Source organism: Pyxicephalus adspersus, chromosome 2 (assembly GCF_032062135.1).
Source record: "Pyxicephalus adspersus chromosome 2, UCB_Pads_2.0, whole genome shotgun sequence".
Lineage (NCBI taxonomy): Eukaryota > Metazoa > Chordata > Amphibia > Anura > Pyxicephalidae > Pyxicephalus > Pyxicephalus adspersus.
Window position 1 is genome coordinate 83024715 of NC_092859.1, and position 7823 is coordinate 83032537.

The 7823-nt window shown below is 33.4% G+C and overlaps 1 long non-coding RNA gene across 1 annotated transcript in view; it reads left to right on the top strand.

The window, feature by feature from the left end:
• The window catches only part of LOC140322086 (uncharacterized), a 13833-nt gene extending 6638 nt beyond the window's left edge, over window positions 1-7195 (top strand). Inside the window, exons 2-3 of the long non-coding RNA XR_011919127.1 lie at window positions 5816-5902; window positions 6730-7195. This is a non-coding gene — a long non-coding RNA (uncharacterized lncRNA). The remainder of the gene's footprint in view (window positions 1-5815; window positions 5903-6729) is intronic.
• Window positions 7196-7823: the final 628 nt, after the last annotated feature.

Below are 7823 nucleotides of genomic sequence, written 5' to 3' on the forward strand. Positions count from 1 at the left end.
TTGTGTGTTTCAAACATTTTTTATATTCATTATATCTACTAGACCCCTATTCGGACATATTTCTGTAAGTTACAGGTCTACAATTTAAAAAAAAAAATTTCACGAAAACCTGTAACGCTTTTGGTACAGAAATCTAGACCTCAGTTTAACGCTCAGGTGGTTAAATCCCTTACTTGTTTGTTATATGGCTGGATAAAAAAGTTAACTTTTTCTAAATAAGGTTTGTCACACATTTAATGCCGTATAACTTCTTGTTACAGTACACTGGGGTAAAACAAGCATTAAATTTAATCAATGGGCTCTATTTATAAAACAGGTAATCTGACATTCTTTCAAACATTCCCTCTTAGGAATATTCCAGGTCCATGTGTTTCAATGGCAATAATTGAATATTTGAGGGAATGTCACATTCCCTGTTTTATAAACACAGCCCAAATAAATCACATTTTAAAGATTTGTAAGCAGATTAGCAAATATTCAGGCATACCCATTAAAAGTATTTCAGCTAGATCATGTCTGGATTTTCTGTGCTTTCAGTTCTCTTATTACTGACTTTAGCATTTTTGTGTACAGTCTGGATTTTAACCTGTAGTTGTCATTTGAAACTCGTTTTAATATTGATGTGAGACTGTGAATTTCAATTTGACTGTTTTTGACATGGTTTATTAGCTAAGCAATACTATAATTATATTTCGAATATATACCATGTTAACAAACTATGCAGGAAGTATAGGATCTGATTTAATAAAGGTCTCCAAGATTATTATGGGAGAACATGGTTGATAAAACAAACCTGAAATGGATTTGGTCAATGATTGAAAACATTTGCCAACTAATACCAAATGAATAGCAAATGATTAGCTGAATCACCCAGGTTATCTCATGCTAGTCTATCTTCTCCAGGCCCATTGTGTGAAGAACAATTATAGACAGTAAGTAATGTTGATCACTGAATGCTACTGATATTCATGGAACACTGACATGACACTAATGCAATACTATAACATACACTCAGCTTGTATTTATTCCAAACTTAAAATCCAGTACAATAAAAATCAACAGGATTTTCAAAAATCCTTTTCATTTGGGCCATAGTCTCCTATCACATGACAGCATGCAATATCCCCTTTTATGTGATTCAATGTTTTAAGCTACTTTGCAGTGATAAAGGACAAATGAACAAATGAAGAAGGTAGAGATTTTTCTGCTTTGCCTAAAACCTTTGATATTGACCGGATGTGAGGGAAAATGGACATATACAGCGGGTCAATGTTATCAAAAGAACACATAAAAAAACAACACACCTGAGACTACCGTTCCACCATCCCCCCTCAAACCTCACTAGCCAGCCAGTCATTATCTTCAGACCAAAACCCCTCCCCCGTAGGTTATACTTTTGGGCACACCCCAGCAATGAAGGAACCTCCTTTTTCTTCTCGGCGCCTCCTTACATATCTTGGCACATTAAAGTTTGAAATGTTTTGTATTCTTTTCATAAAAGAAAATGAAAATCTCATTTAAAACCTGCTGTGAGAAAATGTATAACAAATCACACCATTAGGTTTCCATTTGTAAACAGAGCAGGTGGCATATGGAACTTCATAATAAAATTGACTGGGAAAATCTCAGTATCAATTTTGGTTGCCATAGAAAGCAAACTGTCACATTTATTTTTACTGCTGTGGGTTATTTCCATGAAATATGAAAATAACATTTCTGTTAATGTGCAACTAAATAAAACAAGTTTCCAGCTTGGTATGAGCATTAAAAGTCCAGAAAATATTTTAGAATACAGTAAGGAACTTCTGTTAGCTTTCCATAGCTATCTGCATCCTTGATTACTTGCTGTGAGGTTGCCAAAGATAAGAAGCAGACAGAATCTATCTGACCGGAAAACAGAAATATAAGCCCTTCTCAGTTTGGCGGGGAAGGAGTTTCTCCTCATTTGTTATTTCTAATGTGGTCTTCATGACAAGATGTGGAGGGAAATTTCCCCAACATGGCAAGAGATACTAAAAAAAAAACCCCTGTAATGTATAAAAAAAAAAATAACACAAAAATATGTATACCACACAACAACAATACAATTTAAAACAAACACAGTAAATAAAATTGACCAAAAGCATACTTTTCCCAATAAACAACAGTCATTTTTTTTTCTCTCCAACTTCATGAAATGACCATAATTAAGTGAAATATTCACATTCTTAGCAAGCATTAGATATTTTAAAGTTCATCAATGTCTGTGAATTTTATTAGTCATTATTTTAAAATAAGTGAACTTATGGTTTTTATGTTTAAAATTTTATTTAATTTAATTTATTAAAAATAAAATTTTAGAAAACAAAAAGTTAAAAATGTACTTTAAAAGCTACTTCTCTGTTAAATAATAATGAATTTTATTGCATAATGTATGTACTATTAATTCATGTCATTATTTTATGGAATAATACACGATTTATATAGCACAGCTTTCTAGAACTTCATTTCTTCTTTTTTTTGTGATAGATTTTCTGCTGTGTCCGGCTGCATGGTTCGTTTACATGCATTGTTTTTCTTTAACAATATAAAAACAATAAAAAAAATCATACCATAAATATACAATAGAAGTCAGAATAAACCAGTGCATTTTTACAATATGCAATGCTGTATACATTTCTCCAGATGCATACAACAGAAACAAATTACTTTTGGTGCTCTCTTTTTTCTCAGCTCCTAAGGTGCTGTCAGGTGCGTTGACTAAAGTAGTGGAAATTTCTGTTCAACTAATAAAAAATTAAAGAGCGGGACTTGGTGAAATGTAAAACGAGTAAATATTCCATCTTATCCTGGAGGGCAGATCGAGATTCAGTCTATAATGTTGTCATGTCAACAGTGGCACTTCTGCTGTTCATGATGCCATGCTATAAGTTATTCATGTGAACACAGCAAACAAAAGGTCTAGCCTAACCAAACGCTGAACATTTCTCTTAACTGAAGTGTTCAACCTAGTTTGATGAACAGGACCTAGAGGTCATACTATCTGTGACTTAAATAAACTTTTCAGACTTCACACTCACTGATGCTGTTAATGACCAACATATGGAAGGGGGAGATATAAAAACGCATTACAGTGCAGCTTTTTATGACAGAACCTGCACTTTAAATACCTGAATCAGAGGTACATTTACTGAAAGACCACTTTATTCTATGCAAAGTAAGCCATGAACATAAATACATTCATGAAGTCCAGGTATGTGTGTGTGTGTATATCAAATGGTGCGATGAGGATAAAAACTGCAGCACCCAAAATTGCCAATATGAAATGCTTTAACGTTTTTACAGCTCATTTGTCTGGTGTGGCTTTATAATTTGCACTCCATTGTGATCAACAATCTGTATGGCACAAAATCTAAATTCCTGATGGAGTAGCAAGATTTTTTACATGTATCTTTATTAAAGTCTGAAAAGGAAGAAACACTTTAAGTTAGTGTGGTGACCTATGGATATTTTTATACACTAACTGAACTTCTATAGTGCCAAATGCAAATGCAAAATTTTAGTGTTATATGTTGCATTTGCTCTTGTCCTAAGAACACAGGATTACATTATAGATTAATTTTCTTGAAATACTTTGTCTGGTAATTATATTAAATTGCACTGGCCAATAGTCATGATAAGTTTTACTCATATTTATTAGTTACTGCAGTTCCCATATATTAGAAAGTGAACACAAAAGGTGTTACCTTGGATTTGTGGAGTTGCCAAGGGGGATCGTAGGGGGAGCAAATCTGGAATGGATCTGGTCCAGGATTGAAAACATTTGCCAACAAATGACTTTTAAGAAATCCATTCCAGGTTTGCTAGATCACCCAGCTTCACTGATGAATGTGTATCCTCTTCAGCCTTGGTGAGCTTTAATAAATCAGGTCCATTGTCTTTCAATTTTGTGATGAGGTCACAGATAAAGTTTTGTCCTAGTCATATATCCATGTTATCACCTTTTTTTCAAGCAATGCTGTATTTTAGACTTTTGAGCAACAACTGCTGTGACAACAAAAACACTACACATAAAACATGAGTTTTTAAGACACTATGGGTTTGCAGAAGGGAGGACAACTGTAGATGTTTTCTTTCAGACACGGCTTTTGTTGAAATCTTGAGGTGTAAGGGTAGAGGGGAAAATGGGATAAGTCACTTCTCTGATGCATTCACCTGCATGCAAAAATTTTATCTCACCTACCGATTGCTATAAGCAAGCTGTATAGGAGGCTGTACAACAAGAGCTTTGAAAAAATTAGAAAACTATATAGAAGAAAGGGCCTTAAGCAGCACCTGCCTTTAATATAATATGTTATATATTTAATATATTTTTGTAATATTTTGTTTTCATCCTGACCATATTTAAAACATAAATGTATAAAATCAAAAAATATCTCCTTCAATCGAATTCTGTAATTTTACAAATTTGTGATATAGCACCGGAACCAGAACTGATACCACATGCATCAAGTCACATGGTCGTGGGGGCTCAGTAATTCCTGAGCTAGATAGCATAGAACCAACCATAGTCAGATCATGCTGAATCCACCGTAAAAATCTAGGACTAGCAATAATTCCCGATGTAAAAAGTACATTGCCAAATATCTCCATAACGGGCGGTGGCCACTAATTAATTTGGCTTTGTTTTTGGTGGCATCCCAAATTTGCAACATATGCTGTAAAAATGGGCTAAGAGATAGACCCTAAATTTTAAGGATATATCATGCGATTACAGAGTATTGGTACACAGATATCACTATTTGGATCATGGTATTGTTCTAATAGGAATGATAGCCCAGGATAAACTACATGCCACATTTTTCCGTCGGGAATTATTGCTAGTCCTAGATTTTTACTTGCATTGGAAATGTACTTGCATTGGAAAATTCTTATAGGGTCCTCCTGAGATGGTATATAACATCGGCAAGGGTAGCCCATGCCTTACCTAACAGATCTCTAAATTGTTTTAGGGGATGTAATGCAAAGGGTACTATGGGTCATATTTGATGGTTCTGCCCCAAAGTTTCCAAGCTATGGATAAGAGTGTACCATATAATTTGTACTGTTCTAGGGATTAATTTAATCAAAGACCCGCGACAAGCCTTATTCCATGTTCCTTTGCCAGATGTTGATAGGAAATCTTCAATCCCTATTTCTCACATTTTTATGGCTACCAAGCAGACTTTTGCATATGCCTGTAAAACCCCTACTTTGAATTTTATGGAAATTTAAAATCAAATGCAGGGGACGATAGTTAATGAAAAGATCATGGCCATTATTAATGATTCTCATGGTACATTTTTTTGATATCTGGCAGCCCTGGCTGGACTACTACTTGCCGTCTTCAAGGACACTTTCCCTCCTTCATATTTGATGTGTTTCTGTATATGTTTTATATTGGGACGCACTTAACCCTTCCCCTCTTCCTTTTCATTTTTCCTTTTTCTCCACTTTTCCTTTTTTTTTTCTTTTTTCTCTTGTTTCTCTTTCTTGTAAAAATTAGAAGCTGAGAGAATGATTCCTTGCGTGGATATTTTTCTAACCATGAGTATTTCAATTAAGTTTTATTTTTCTTATTTGGCATATTGTTTCATGGAGCAATTGTAAAAATGTGTTATGAGGACTTTCGTACACTAATATGTAACTTTGAACAGCTGATTATTATGTCCTTATGTTTTTTGTTAAATAACTGATTTTGACTTTCTCAGAATGCATACATGTGATTTTGTAATCTGCTTCTTGTTAATTGTATTTGTTTATGTGTTTCAATAAACTATTTTGTACCAAAATTTAGGGTCCATCTGCTGTCCTTCTATACATGGTGTTACTTTTTCCACAGTCTTTCTAGGATCAACTTGAGATGTTATCTGTGGAAGTGCAGGTATGATGATTTTTTTTTAATGTTTTAGTGCGTTATTTATAAATCTATTAAATACTATTGTTTTGTTTTATTATTAGAGGATATCTGTTGTATTAAAGAACTCTATATGATGTTTCTTCTGAGAAAGCTATAGGCGAAAAGCGTTGAGGAGTATTATATTGGAAATGTAAATTGCTTGCAACATATTATGAAATTTGAAAATATCACTGTGTTTGTAAAAGATGGAAATTGTGTTTTTTATGGAAATATAATGAATAAAATATTTGTATAATATGTACCTGAAAAGTCCCACCTATGTATCACATTATTGTAACTAAATCAATAGGGATGTGGCACGAATGATAACTGAGCCTGATATCTATGAAGTAAAAATTGCAGTTAGTACCATCTTTTATAGCCTTTCCCTACTTTGTTAGTCATTTATCCTTAGGTTCAGAAACTCAGCTGCCTAGAAAAGCCTACAGATGTGTGTAATGATAACTCATTAAGCTTTCATGGGTCACAGAAATTATTATTTTGTAGAACTAGCTGTCTGGTTTAGAAAAGGGCCTACAAATATAACTGAGTTTCATTTAAGTGCAGCAAAAAAGTAAGATAAGAAGATAAGCAAAAAGTAAGTATTAGAAACTGTAAAAAAAAACCCTGTAATTTACCAAAACTATGGAACATTTAACATTTTATTATTTTAGCCATCAGTTAAAGCCGACCTAAACGCAACTTTTTCACTTTACATAAAAGGGTAGACAACCCTTATATATAATGTTATAGTTCAAGTTTAAAGTGGAACTTAAATAAAAGAAAAAACTCACTCACCTTTACTTTTGTAGATCCCTCGATCCCTCTGGAGGTCTCCAGTATCAAGTCTGTCCTGTTATCCATATTCGTCCTGGTGTGGGGGAAGCACTGGGCACCACCATCTTCTTTCTTCCTCTTCCTGCTTCTGCCTACCCTTTAAAGTAAAAAATTTAGTTTAGGTCAGCTTTAACTTTTGCAAATATATAGTCTTGCATTGCAATTTGCAAATATGTATTATGGTATAAGTGTATGCATACTCAATCATTCAAATATCATTTAAGCTTTAATATGTATAAGTAATGGGTAAAGTTAAAATATTTATTCTGTCATGAAGGTCCTCATTCAGGCCTGCTGTTTTTAAGGGTAGAAAATGAGTGTCTCTGTTGTACTTCTACATTGAAATCCATCAGACACTCTCCTAGTTGGGATTACAAGTAGACATGTACATGGCATGAACCTGGTTCCACTGTTGATATTGGAATATTGATTATTGATTAAAATTGATGCCCCATTAATATAGATTTGTTTATGATATTATGATACATTTAATAAAGAAATGGATCTTTTGACCTTTAACTGTAAGGGAAATATACCCAACAAGGTGCATCAGTCTCCAGATATATGTATATAGCTATATGTTATTTATATAGTATACCTAGTTAATTGTAATCATATTAAAACAGAGCATAGTTTATATTTATTCAGAAACCAACTCTCATTAAAGTATATGGACATAAAATCCAGATCTGCCACTGCCTGTACCCTATTCAGTTATAGTAATAACCTTTTAGGATGTGTTCCACATAAATTTGTAATATAATAATACGCAAAGAGTCCACAGGATGATTACACATACATAAGTTATGCAATAGATTGATTCAATTAAAGGTTGATAATTTAACCTCTGGATATCACCTTATATTTGAATTAAATTTTACCAAGAATTTCTGTGACATGTAAGCCAACCGTTGATTCCAAACAAACACTAGTACATGATGCAATTACATACTCTGACAGAATTGATAAATCTGTATACTATTCATGAAAGAATTTAAATGCAGCATCAAAGATGGATTTCAGCACAATGTAAAATACCTATCCGTTGTATTCACAGATATATGTCTAA